This window comes from Ascaphus truei, chromosome 4, assembly GCF_040206685.1.
Source record: "Ascaphus truei isolate aAscTru1 chromosome 4, aAscTru1.hap1, whole genome shotgun sequence".
NCBI classification, from domain to species: Eukaryota; Metazoa; Chordata; class Amphibia; order Anura; family Ascaphidae; genus Ascaphus; species Ascaphus truei.
In genome coordinates this window covers 186,482,238-186,496,542 of record NC_134486.1, presented here as the reverse complement: position 1 = coordinate 186,496,542, position 14,305 = coordinate 186,482,238, and positions in this window count along the sequence as shown.

The window sequence follows — 14,305 nt, the reverse complement described above, 5'->3', positions numbered from 1 at the left end:
TGGTAGAGGGACAGTCTCACCGATCAGGGTCAGCTCTGCCTCCTACGCAGCAAAGAGATAGAATCCTAAGGGTACTAGTAGATCAATAAAAGTATAATTCCAACTAGTTTCATAGCAACTATAAAGGCCACTTCATCAGGGAATGAAAGCAGTGAGAAAATGGTCACATTAAATACCTTCTAAAGATCTACAATAGATTAATTGTTAATCACAAAGCAACCAATAAGCAGTAGGCACACTGCATTGGTAAACAGCTGTTGAGTGAATTAACCTAATGTTTAACAACATAACATACATAGTACAGAGTTATATAAACAAATAAAATACAATTTAATGCATAAAAATCTAAATAAAAAATATATATATACTAAATGGCTGGCAATTGTCAAAGATTCAGCTCCAAGTTGTTACTAAAAGATAGAAACAAAAGATTAATTACATAATTCACAGCCGCAGGTAATAACCTCAGGTAAAGAAGAAAACCAGTGAATTTAGTACAGAGACCAGATATCATCATCTTCATTTAACCCCTTAGGGGAAAGGGACTGTAATTGGTAAATCCAATAAGTCTCTTGAACAGACAGATCCTTAACGCTACCACCTCCCTAACACCTACCACCTTTAGGGACAATCTTTATTCCCTTAAATCTAAGAGTGGCGGGATCCTTATTGTGACACTTTAAAAAATGTCTGGAAAGACTATGTTTATCATACCCATGTTTTATATTTCTAATGTGCTCTTGAATTCGCACTTTGAGACATCGCTCAGTGCGTCCTATATATTGAATATTACAAGCACACTCTATTAAATATACTACATGGGTTGAGTTACAATTAATGAAATCCTCAATTTTAAACCCTTCATTGGTTATAACTGACTTAAATGTAGTGTTATCTTTATGCAAATATTTACATGCAGAACAGTTTCCGCATGCAAAATTACCAATGGGTTTGCTTAACCAAAGTTTATCTCTAGCATTATGAGAAAGAAAAACGTCACTCGGAGCTAAGTGTTAATGAAATATGATCTCCAAGGATTAGATCATTGCATAGAATTGCCCAATGTTTTTTTTAATAATCTCTTCAACTTTTTTGTTGACTGAATTATAAATTGTAATGAAAGGAATCTCAAGTAATCCGCCAGTATCTATTGGTACTCTAGGCACCCTTGGTGCAATCATGGAACCCCTATTCATACATCTTACTTTATCCAAATCAAGTAATAAGCTGGATTTATAATATCCCCTTTCAATAAATTGACAGAAAAGCTGTTGAGCTTGTTCCTCAAAGTCTTGAGGATTGCTGCAGTTTCTTTTTATTCCCTTTGACTCTCCGCACCTCTGGCATCCAGAACTTGGTATATGGTAATACGACTCTCCGAACCTCTGGCATCCCGAACTTGGCATACGGCAATACGACTCTCCGCACCTCTGGCACCCCGAACTCGGCATACGGTAAAACGATTACGTCTCTCTCTCTAACTTTTGGTGAGCACTACCTGACAAAAGCAGAAATCGGGCACTACTACCTCCAATCCAGCTGTAATAAGCAACAAACTTAAATCATACTATTTCGAACTATATGATGGAAATAAAACTATACATAATCGTAAAACCTCAAAACAATTGGAGCTCTTCCTCCGTGAAGCAAACCTTTCCCAAATCTCTGAACAAGATAACTCCAACCTGGGCAAAAAAATAGATATAGAGGAATTACTACTGGTTATCAAAAACCTGAAACCTTCAAAAGCCCTTGGCCCAGACGGCTTTTCTAACTTATATTATAAGAAATTCTCCCACATTCTAGCCCCACATTTGATAAACTTATTCAACTCTTTATTCTCAGACTCCCAATTCCCAAGTACAATGCTGGAGGCATCAATTGCCTTAATCCCAGGGTGGGCAACCCTGTCACCATTCGCCACTTTTGGCGAATTGGCACTGAAACTGTGGCGAACAGGGTCGCCGGGACTTCCTGTGTGCCCCCCTGCTCCCCCCTTTCTTCTCCCCTGGTAGGGAAGGAGCGCACTACAGCGGTGTGACGCGCTCCCCTCCCTCACCCCCGGCCGCTCCAGCATATGCATGATGTGCGCGTCCACTCCAGCACGTGATGCGCGTGTGCGCCCCAGGGCTCCAAATGCGTGCGCTCCCTCCCCTTCGAGCCGGCTAAAGAAGTTGACGCGCTGCCGTGCTCCCCTCCGAGCCGGCTCCAGCTGAAGTTGACGCGCTTCCCTCCCTCTCCCTCCCTCCCTCTCCCTCCCTCCCGCCACCACTGCCTCCATCACTGCCTCCATCGCCTCTGTGCCGCGATCTGGTAGGGATGGGGGGGTGACGACAGATGAGGGGGACTGCTGAAAGGGGCTGGGGGGAGGACAAAGGTGTTGGGGGTAGGACAAGGGTGCTGGGGGTAGGACAAGGGTGCTGGGGTAGGACAAGTGTGCTGGGGTGGGAGCAGGACAAGGGTGCTGGGAGCAGGACAAGGGTGCTTGGGGGAGGACAAGGGTGCTGGGTGGAGGACAAGGGTGCTGGGGGGAGGACAAGGGTGATGGTAGCAGGACAAGGGTGCTGGTAGCAGGACAAGGGTGCTCGGGGGAGGACAAGGGTGCTGGGGGGAGGACAAGGGTGCTGGGGGAGATGATGAGGGGGGGTTAAATGAGATGATGATGATGGGGGTGAGGAGATGATGATGATGAGGGTAGTGGTGGTGGCGTTAGAGGAGGATGAAGGGGGGTGAGAGGATGAGGGCGTTTGCGGTCGGAGGGCCGTTCTATAGTGCATGCACTTGCTGCGCCGTGTGCGCGCGCGGCAGTTATAGTTGGTTGAGGTTAGTCAGCCTTTTTAAAATGATGCCGCGTGCGCGCACGGCAGTGAGCGTGTAACCAGCCGACGGGGGAAGATGAGGAAAATAAATATTTCGCGCTGCTACCTCCGCTGAAATGTGTGTGTATGTACGCATGTACAATGTTAATAAATCATTTATTAAAGTATTAATTTATTTATTTATAACGTATTTATAACACACACATATACATATACACACATACACACAGTACCTCACTCGCTCACAGCATACACACAAAAAGCATGTGTCACGTGCACGCGCGTTCGCACAGGCACGCGGGCGCACACTATAGAACGGCCCTGAGAATTTATAAACTTGTTCAAACAGTGTGTTTAAAAATTTCACATGCGCAACATAATACCTCAATTTTTACATGGTGTGGCTATTTTCACTTCTAATTCGCCACACCTGTGGCTACATTGAAAAATATGCAGAAAGGGTATTATGGTGCTCAAGCATGAAATCCCATCAATTATAATTACAGAGGCAAACTCCTGGGACATGACTAATGTGCAACCTAATAAAGGGCTCCAGTTACCCTGAAGGCAGGGGTAGTTGCATAAGAACACCCACCCCTCACCTCATTGGGCTGGCCCCAGGTATTACTCACAAATGGTTGAAGTCACCAGGGATCCTCTCAGTTTGCGTGCTGTCGCCAATGGGAAGAATCCAGTACAGCGTTTTGTTGATGCAACGCACAGCAAGAAGGTGATAGCAGGCCTGGCAAAAATCTTCTTTATTAGAGGAACATTAAAAACGGAAGGCTGCAACCTTCTACGCGTTTTGTGCAGTAAAAATTGCACTTTATGAAGAAGTCAGTTAAACATGGTACATTACACCCCATATATAGGGACAGTCTGCTGTTTTGGCGCCAAAAACCGCTAATTGAAATTTGCATAATGACCTAATAACACATAGCTGTGCCAGCGCTATACCAGAAGTGGCTGTTTACCTGTTAAGCCGCCGAGACATCCGCCTCCCATATACACCTGCTCCATGGCCCGCATGCAGGGCAATGGAGGGCCAAATATCGCGAGATGCGTTCCAGGTTAGTCACGTCTGACCGCGCATGCGCCGATTGTGCTGAATGGAAAAGACAGACCCCGATCCCGCAGGAGGGTACCATTAAAGTCCTCAATACTCGCGCATACGCATGTATGGCTCTCTGGCATTGCATGCAACAAAAATGGCCAGTAATCGATGTGACCAACCACCCCAAGGGAGATGATCATGGTAATGCCCCTTAATCCTAAGGAGACACCCATAATATACCACCCTAATGGGGGAAGGGACACCCCAACCATCTAGCACATAAAAGGATTCTAAATTGGTGAGCCTTTTCAGGCAGACTGTACCCTATATATACAGACACATATAATAACTGTAAAATTAAAAACTAAGAAGTTAAATCCAAAAAATAAAAAAATCTTTAATTCTAACTATACCTATATTAAAAACATTTAAACAGCCCTCCAAAGGAACAGAGGAAAACTTATTCAATTAATTTGCATAAACTTTTTTACAAAAATCAGAAAAAAATCAGAAAAAACAGTCATGGACATCAAAAGCACTTCTCCTTATTTAACATATTAACAAATTTCATAAATCAATAAAGCTGTTTTATTGAAGGAAATGTGTTGCGCCAGATAATTATTTGTAAGAACTTACAAAGGCTTGTAGATACAATGTAGCTGACTTATTATAAGATATATTCACTTCTTGTATGCTATTTGGATACGCTTATATGATCAGAACTAGGATATTGGTTTTGTATTATTTATTATGGAACACTAGAACCACCATAGTTAGTCCTGTAGTTATAATCCCAAAATTGTACATATCTTTGTTTTGCTTTTATTTTATTATTTCAAAAAATGATTTAGGCTCCATTCAATATTTATTCCATCTGGAGAACGGGTTTTGAGCGTGAAGATCCAATAAGACTCTCTGCAATCTAATCTTTTTACTAGATCTCCTCCCCTCATTTTGGGCAGAATGTTCTCAATTCCCATGAATGAGAAGTTCTCAGTGCCACCCCTCTCACATTCAGAAAAATGCTTGGAAACCGGATGGGCCAGGTCTCCTCTTTTTATTAATCTAAAATGTTCTTGCATTCTAATTTTAAGAGACCTTGTTGTCCTTCCGACGTATCTTTTCCCACAGCCACAGTTGATCAGATAGACCACAAAGGATGTATTACAATTAATGAAATCTCTAATTTCGAAGCGTCTATGAGGGCTGTGGGAAAAGACATATCTGGAAGGTTTCATGTACCTACACATATTACAATTATTGCATCTGAATGAACCCTTTGTCCTAAAGGTGTTGGTATTAATGTTGAGGTCTGGAATAACACTTGGGGATAAATAATTAGCAATAGTCTTGGCCTTCCTATAGACAATCTTAGGACCCATTTTGGTGTACTCTCCCAGAATGGGATCCATGCGTAATAGGCCCCAATGTTTGTTAATTATCTTATTCACTTGGCCACTGGCCTTACTGTATTGTGTAATAAACAGGGGGGGTGTACATCCCAATCTATTCATATCCCTCTTCTGACCAACATCCTTCACCCTTGACTCTCTGGTGGGGAGTAATGTACTTCTATCTTTTTTAATTATTCCCTCCACTATCGATTGGAGGGTCTCCCTGTTATAACCCCTTTCAATGAACCGATTGGTAAGAGCCTCAGACTGAGTAAGGAATCCATCTAATGTGGAGCAATTCCTCCTCAGTCTGAGATACTGGCTTTTGGGGATGCCAGTAATCACAGATCTGGGGTGACAACTGTCCGCCCGAAGAATTGTATTTCTGGAGTTACTTTTTCTAAAAGTATCTGTTTGAATTTGCTGGTTCATATCCACGTATAACAAAATGTCCAGGAAGCTGATGTGATGTGCATTAAAGTTGGTGGTAAACTGAATCTTAAAATCATTATTGTTAACATATTCAAAAAATGATTCCAATGTGTCTATGCTCCCGTGCCAAACTATAAGTAGATCATCAATAAAACGCTTATAGAAAACTATATTGTGTCTAAATTTATTAGTGCTGTTGTAAATGAAAACGTGCTCCCACCACCCCATAAAAAGGTTAGCATAGGAGGGGGCAAAACTTGTCCCCATGCTGTCCCCCGTTGTTGCAAGTAAAACTGGTGCTCAAAAAGAAAATAATTGTGTGTGAGAAGAAAAAGAATAGATTCAGTGATAAAAGTGGTCATTAACATTGAGCTTCCTGGACATTCAATGAAGTGACGAACAGCTGACAACCCCAGATCGTGCTCAATAATTGAATACAGGGAGACCACATCCATAGTTACCCATAGATAGTCAGGTTTCCACGTGACCTTTTGTAATTGTACCAACAAGTCACCAGAATCAAGGATGAAGGAAGGTAAAGCCCTGACAAAGGGCTGCAAATAAGCATTGACATAACGGGATAAACCATCTCCCAAAGATCCAATACTAGAGACAATTGGACGACCGGGAGGGTCGACCAATGTCTTATGGATCTTTGGGAGATGGTGAAAAACTGGGATTATGGGGTGGGGGTTAACCAAAAATCCTATCTCTTTTTTGTTGAGAACCTGAGTTGCGGATCCCAAGTCAATTAAATTCTGCAATTCTTTCAAGAAGGTTGGTGTTGGATCAAGCGGTAGTTCAGAGTAGGAGGACACATCCCCAAGTTGGCGAAAGGCCTCCTTGAGATAGTCTGTCCTACTCTGAACCACCACAGCACCTCCCTTATCCGCATTTTTAATTATCAACATTGGATTACTCTGTAAAGTTTTAATGGCCAAACGTTCCTCCCCATTCAAATTATCATCACTAATACTTGAAAAAGAAAAACCATGAGCCAGAAACCTAAGGTCACGAATCGCTAGATTTTCAAACATTGAAAGATAGGGACCTTTAGCAAAGGAAGGATAAAATACAGACTTTTCTTTAAACTTAGAGTCCCAGTCTCCAAAAGTGTAGGTCTGGGAATCCTCAACATAATTACTTTGGTCATCGAGGTCATTCAAATCTCTTAGGGCACATATATCTTGAAAAGAGTCCAATGAAACCTGTGGTGGGGGAATATCAGAAGTAACTTGGGTTAAGGCAGAACCAGTAGAGTTCTCTAGAGGACTAGCCTCGAGTGAAGTCTCAGTCAGAGATTTGTCCCCACTTTTGTGATGAAAGAATTTTTTTAGGGTCAGCTTGCGGACATACTTGTGTACATCCACAACTGTTCCAAAAAGATCAATGCCCATAGAGGGCGCATACTTTAGACCCTTATTGAGGAGAGAAATCTCTGACTTTGTTAGCTCAATACCTGAAAGGTTTATAACATTATTAGAGTTGGTTAGTAGTTCTTCTTTCTCTTGTGTGCTCTTTTTCCCCCTACATCCTTTCTTCCCCCTCCTGGTTCTTTTTCGTTTTTCCTGAAAACTGAGTAGTTTTTTGACTGCTGTCCATGATGATAAGAGTCATTTAATCTGCCTGCCTGAGAATCTCCTCTTGAAGGATTACCATCAGTTGGCCCCCTTATGTCCCTGGTTTGAGAATTTGTTTTGCAATCCGCATTGCTAGGTCTTGTCTCCATATCTACAAATGAGACAGAATGTGAAGCACTTTCTCCATCTGAAAATTCAGAATCACCGCTTAGATGATCACTATTACTGCCTTTTAATATTGATTTATTTGGTGTTGATCTACGTGTGTTATTCCTAGATGTATTTTGGGTGGATCGATCAGAGACAGTAACAGTTCTTTGCCATCTGTATATTTGTTTTTTCTCATAATCAATGCGGTCTCGATCGTATTTGTTCTGTTTCCTAATCATAATTTCACGTTCTGCTTCTTCAACAGTGTTGGATAGTATTTTATCATAATTGGCGAAACCTCTCATGTCCTGGAACTGGCGCAACTTATCTTGTAAATCTTTGATCTGAATATCAATAGAGTCCTTCTCCTTAATCTTTTGTTGCAATATTAGATCCATCAGCTTAAAAGAGCAGTGGTTAAGCGTTTGAATCCACTGATTCTCAAAATCCTTATCAGGAAAACCGAATGTTGGAGCTTTTTTCACCCTTAAACCTCTGGGAATTCTTTCCATTTTAATGTAATTTTCGGTAGCGACAATATCCCACCAAATCCTTGTTTTGTAAATTAGCAGTCTTTCCAATCTCTGAAAATATATCTTTAGGTCGGCAACATCATTTGTATCAATGTCCACCACATTCTCAAAAACACGAAGTGCTTTCTTTTTCCTTGAGGAATCATCCCCACAATTGAAGGCATAAGAAATCAGTGGTACTGTGACATTTAAATCCTCTGATACTTCCATTACGGTTCCACTTGCAAACAATATGTTAAGAGTCCTTAAAATTTATATGAAAAAATGCACAGACCTGCTTAAACCACCAAAACAGTCATCCAATCCATTTATAGACAAATACTGTTTGAGTATAGGTCATCCAATACGAGCTACCATGTAGATGAGTAAACATGCAGAAAGGGTATTATGGTGCTCAAGCATGAAATCCCATCAATTATAATTACAGAGGCAAACTCCTGGGACATGACTAATGTGCAACCTAATAAAGGGCTCCAGTTACCCTGAAGGCAGGGGTAGTTGCATAAGAACACCCACCCCTCACCTCATTGGGCTGGCCCCAGGTATTACTCACAAATGGTTGAAGTCACCAGGGATCCTCTCAGTTTGCGTGCTGTCGCCAATGGGAAGAATCCAGTACAGCGTTTTGTTGATGCAACGCACAGCAAGAAGGTGATAGCAGGTCTGGCAAAAATCTTCTTTATTAGAGGAACATTAAAAACGGAAGGCTGCAACCTTCTACGCGTTTCGTGCAGTAAAAATTGCACTTTATCAAGAAGTCAGTTAAACATGGTACATTACACCCCATATATAGGGACAGTCTGCTGTTTTGGCGCCAAAAACCGCTAATTGAAATTTGCATAATGACCTAATAACACATAGCTGTGCCAGCGCTATACCAGAAGTGGCTGTTTACCTGTTAAGCCGCCGAGACATCCGCCTCCCATATACACCTGCTCCATGGCCCGCATGCAGGGCAATGGAGGGCCAAATATCGCGAGATGCGTTCCAGGTTAGTCACGTCTGACCGCGCATGCGCCGATTGTGCTGAATGGAAAAGACAGACCCCGATCCCACAGGAGGGCACCATTAAAGTCCTCAATACTCGCGCATACGCATGTATGGCTCTCTGGCATTGCATGCAACAAAAATGGCCAGTAATCGATGTGACCAACCACCCCAAGGGAGATGATCATGGTAATGCCCCTTAATCCTAAGGAGACACCCATAATATACCACCCTAACGGGGGAAGGGACACCCCAACCATCTAGCACATAAAAGGATTCTAAATTGGTGAGCCTTTTCAGGCAGACTGTACCCTATATATACAGACACATATAATAACTGTAAAATTAAAAACTAAGAAGTTAAATCCAAAAAATAAAAAAATCTTTAATTCTAACTATACCTATATTAAAAACATTTAAACAGCCCTCCAAAGGAACAGAGGAAAACTTATTCAATTAATTTGCATAAACTATTTTACAAAAATCAGAAAAAAATCAGAAAAAACAGTCATGGACATCAAAAGCACTTCTCCTTATTTAACATATTAACAAATTTCATAAATCAATAAAGCTGTTTTATTGAAGGAAATGTGTTGCGCCAGATAATTATTTGTAAGAACTTACAAAGGCTTGTAGATACAATGTAGCTGACTTATTATAAGATATATTCACTTCTTGTATGCTATTTGGATACGCTTATATGATCAGAACTAGGATATTGGTTTTGTATTATTTATTATGGAACACTAGAACCACCATAGTTAGTCCTGTAGTTATAATCCCAAAATTGTACATATCTTTGTTTTGCTTTTATTTTATTATTTCAAAAAATGATTTAGGCTCCATTCAATATTTATTCCATCTGGAGAACGGGTTTTGAGCGTGAAGATCCAATAAGACTCTCTGCAATCTAATCTTTTTACTAGATCTCCTCCCCTCATTTTGGGCAGAATGTTCTCAATTCCCATGAATGAGAAGTTCTCAGTGCCACCCCTCTCACATTCAGAAAAATGCTTGGAAACCGGATGGGCCAGGTCTCCTCTTTTTATTAATCTAAAATGTTCTTGCATTCTAATTTTAAGAGACCTTGTTGTCCTTCCGACGTATCTTTTCCCACAGCCACAGTTGATCAGATAGACCACAAAGGATGTATTACAATTAATGAAATCTCTAATTTCGAAGCGTCTATGAGGGCTGTGGGAAAAGACATATCTGGAAGGTTTCATGTACCTACACATATTACAATTATTGCATCTGAATGAACCCTTTGTCCTAAAGGTGTTGGTATTAATGTTGAGGTCTGGAATAACACTTGGGGATAAATAATTAGCAATAGTCTTGGCCTTCCTATAGACAATCTTAGGACCCATTTTGGTGTACTCTCCCAGAATGGGATCCATGCGTAATAGGCCCCAATGTTTGTTAATTATCTTATTCACTTGGCCACTGGCCTTACTGTATTGTGTAATAAACAGGGGGGGTGTACATCCCAATCTATTCATATCCCTCTTCTGACCAACATCCTTCACCCTTGACTCTCTGGTGGGGAGTAATGTACTTCTATCTTTTTTAATTATTCCCTCCACTATCGATTGGAGGGTCTCCCTGTTATAACCCCTTTCAATGAACCGATTGGTAAGAGCCTCAGACTGAGTAAGGAATCCATCTAATGTGGAGCAATTCCTCCTCAGTCTGAGATACTGGCTTTTGGGGATGCCAGTAATCACCGATCTGGGGTGACAACTGTCCGCCCGAAGAATTGTATTTCTGGAGTTACTTTTTCTAAAAGTATCTGTTTGAATTTGCTGGTTCATATCCACGTATAACAAAATGTCCAGGAAGCTGATGTGATGTGCATTAAAGTTGGTGGTAAACTGAATCTTAAAATCATTATTGTTAACATATTCAAAAAATGATTCCAATGTGTCTATGCTCCCGTGCCAAACTATAAGTAGATCATCAATAAAACGCTTATAGAAAACTATATTGTGTCTAAATTTATTAGTGCTGTTGTAAATGAAAACGTGCTCCCACCACCCCATAAAAAGGTTAGCCTAGGAGGGGGCAAAACTTGTCCCCATGCTGTCCCCCGTTGTTGCAAGTAAAACTGGTGCTCAAAAAGAAAATAATTGTGTGTGAGAAGAAAAAGAATAGATTCAGTGATAAAAGTGGTCATTAACATTGAGCTTCCTGGACATTCAATGAAGTGACGAACAGCTGACAACCCCAGATCGTGCTCAATAATTGAATACAGGGAGACCACATCCATAGTTACCCATAGATAGTCAGGTTTCCACGTGACCTTTTGTAATTGTACCAACAAGTCACCAGAATCAAGGATGAAGGAAGGTAAAGCCCTGACAAAGGGCTGCAAATAAGCATTGACATAACGGGATAAACCATCTCCCAAAGATCCAATACTAGAGACAATTGGACGACCGGGAGGGTCGACCAATGTCTTATGGATCTTTGGGAGATGGTGAAAAACTGGGATTATGGGGTGGGGGTTAACCAAAAATCCTATCTCTTTTTTGTTGAGAACCTGAGTTGCGGATCCCAAGTCAATTAAATTCTGCAATTCTTTCAAGAAGGTTGGTGTTGGATCAAGCGGTAGTTCAGAGTAGGAGGACACATCCCCAAGTTGGCGAAAGGCCTCCTTGAGATAGTCTGTCCTACTCTGAACCACCACAGCACCTCCCTTATCCGCATTTTTAATTATCAACATTGGATTACTCTGTAAAGTTTTAATGGCCAAACGTTCCTCCCCATTCAAATTATCATCACTAATACTTGAAAAAGAAAAACCATGAGCCAGAAACCTAAGGTCACGAATCGCTAGATTTTCAAACATTGAAAGATAGGGACCTTTAGCAAAGGAAGGATAAAATACAGACTTTTCTTTAAACTTAGAGTCCCAGTCTCCAAAAGTGTAGGTCTGGGAATCCTCAACATAATTACTTTGGTCATCGAGGTCATTCAAATCTCTTAGGGCACATATATCTTGAAAAGAGTCCAATGAAACCTGTGGTGGGGGAATATCAGAAGTAACTTGGGTTAAGGCAGAACCAGTAGAGTTCTCTAGAGGACTAGCCTCGAGTGAAGTCTCAGTCAGAGATTTGTCCCCACTTTTGTGATGAAAGAATTTTTTTAGGGTCAGCTTGCGGACATACTTGTGTACATCCACAACTGTTCCAAAAAGATCAATGCCCATAGAGGGCGCATACTTTAGACCCTTATTGAGGAGAGAAATCTCTGACTTTGTTAGCTCAATACCTGAAAGGTTTATAACATTATTAGAGTTGGTTAGTAGTTCTTCTTTCTCTTGTGTGCTCTTTTTCCCCCTACATCCTTTCTTCCCCCTCCTGGTTCTTTTTCGTTTTTCCTGAAAACTGAGTAGTTTTTTGACTGCTGTCCATGATGATAAGAGTCATTTAATCTGCCTGCCTGAGAATCTCCTCTTGAAGGATTACCATCAGTTGGCCCCCTTATGTCCCTGGTTTGAGAATTTAATAAGGAGAATTAATAAGGAGAAGTGCTTTTGATGTCCATGACTGTTTTTTCTGATTTTTTTCTGATTTTTGTAAAAAAGTTTATGCAAATTAATTGAATAAGTTTTCCTCTGTTCCTTTGGAGGGCTGTTTAAATGTTTTTAATATACTGCACCGACACACTTTATTCGAGCAAATACCGAGTATGTACCTGGCAGATACCTGGAATGTGCCGCTCCTCACCTCTGACAAGCCCCGTTGCGTTTGCCTTCCCAGCCTGGGTTCATGCCTGGCTGACGGGCGGCTGATCTGTTAAATGATAATGATTAGGATTTAATAGGCTGCAATGCTTCGCGTGTCTACCAGATGGCATAAATTCATGAATTGTAATGCAGTGTATATATATATACTGTGCAGTATTGCAGCCAGCGGGAATAAAATGCTTCAATCCCTGCCTGGAAAATAACCCAATGCACTCGGGCAGAAAACAGTCACAAACCTCAATACACCCGGGTATACCCGAATTCGTGGGACTAGCCGAGCTCGAATAAAGTGTGTCGCCAGTGTAGGTATAGTTAGAATTAAAGATTTTTTTATTTTTTGGATTTAACTTCTTAGTTTTTAATTTTACAGTTATTATATGTGTCTGTATATATAGGGTACAGTCTGCCTGAAAAGGCTCACCAATTTAGAATCCTTTTATGTGCTAGATGGTTGGGGTGTCCCTTCCCCCGTTAGGGTGGTATATTATGGGTGTCTCCTTAGGATTAAGGGGCATTACCATGATCATCTCCCTTGGGGTGGTTGGTCACATCGATTACTGGCCATTTTTGTTGCATGCAATGCCAGAGAGCCATACATGCGTATGCGCGAGTATTGAGGACTTTAATGGTGCCCTCCTGCGGGATCGGGGTCTGTCTTTTCCATTCAGCACAATCGGCGCATGCGCGGTCAGACGTGACTAACCTGGAACGCATCTCGCGATATTTGGCCCTCCATTGCCCTGCATGCGGGCCATGGAGCAGGTGTATATGGGAGGCGGATGTCTCGGCGGCTTAACAGGTAAACAGCCACTTCTGGTATAGCGCTGGCACAGCTATGTGTTATTAGGTCATTATGCAAATTTCAATTAGCGGTTTTTGGCGCCAAAACAGCAGACTGTCCCTATATATGGGGTGTAATGTACCATGTTTAACTGACTTCTTGATAAAGTGCAATTTTTACTGCACGAAACGCGTAGAAGGTTGCAGCCTTCCGTTTTTAATGTTCCTCTAATAAAGAAGATTTTTGCCAGACCTGCTATCACCTTCTTGCTGTGCGTTGCATCAACAAAACGCTGTACTGGATTCTTCCCATTGGCGACAGCACGCAAACTGAGAGGATCCCTGGTGACTTCAACCATTTGTGAGTAATACCTGGGGCCAGCCCAATGAGGTGAGGGGTGGGTGTTCTTATGCAACTACCCCTGCCTTCAGGGTAACTGGAGCCCTTTATTAGGTTGCACATTAGTCATGTCCCAGGAGTTTGCCTCTGTAATTATAATTGATGGGATTTCATGCTTGAGCACCATAATACCCTTTCTGCATGTTTACTCATCTACATGGTAGCTCGTATTGGATGACCTATACTCAAACAGTATTTGTCTATAAATGGATTGGATGACTGTTTTGGTGGTTTAAGCAGGTCTGTGCATTTTTTCATATAAATTTTAAGGACTCTTAACATATTGTTTGCAAGTGGAACCGTAATGGAAGTATCAGAGGATTTAAATGTCACAGTACCACTGATTTCTTATGCCTTCAATTGTGGGGATGATTCCTCAAGGAAAAAGAAAGCACTTCGTGTTTTTGAGAATGTGGTGGACATTG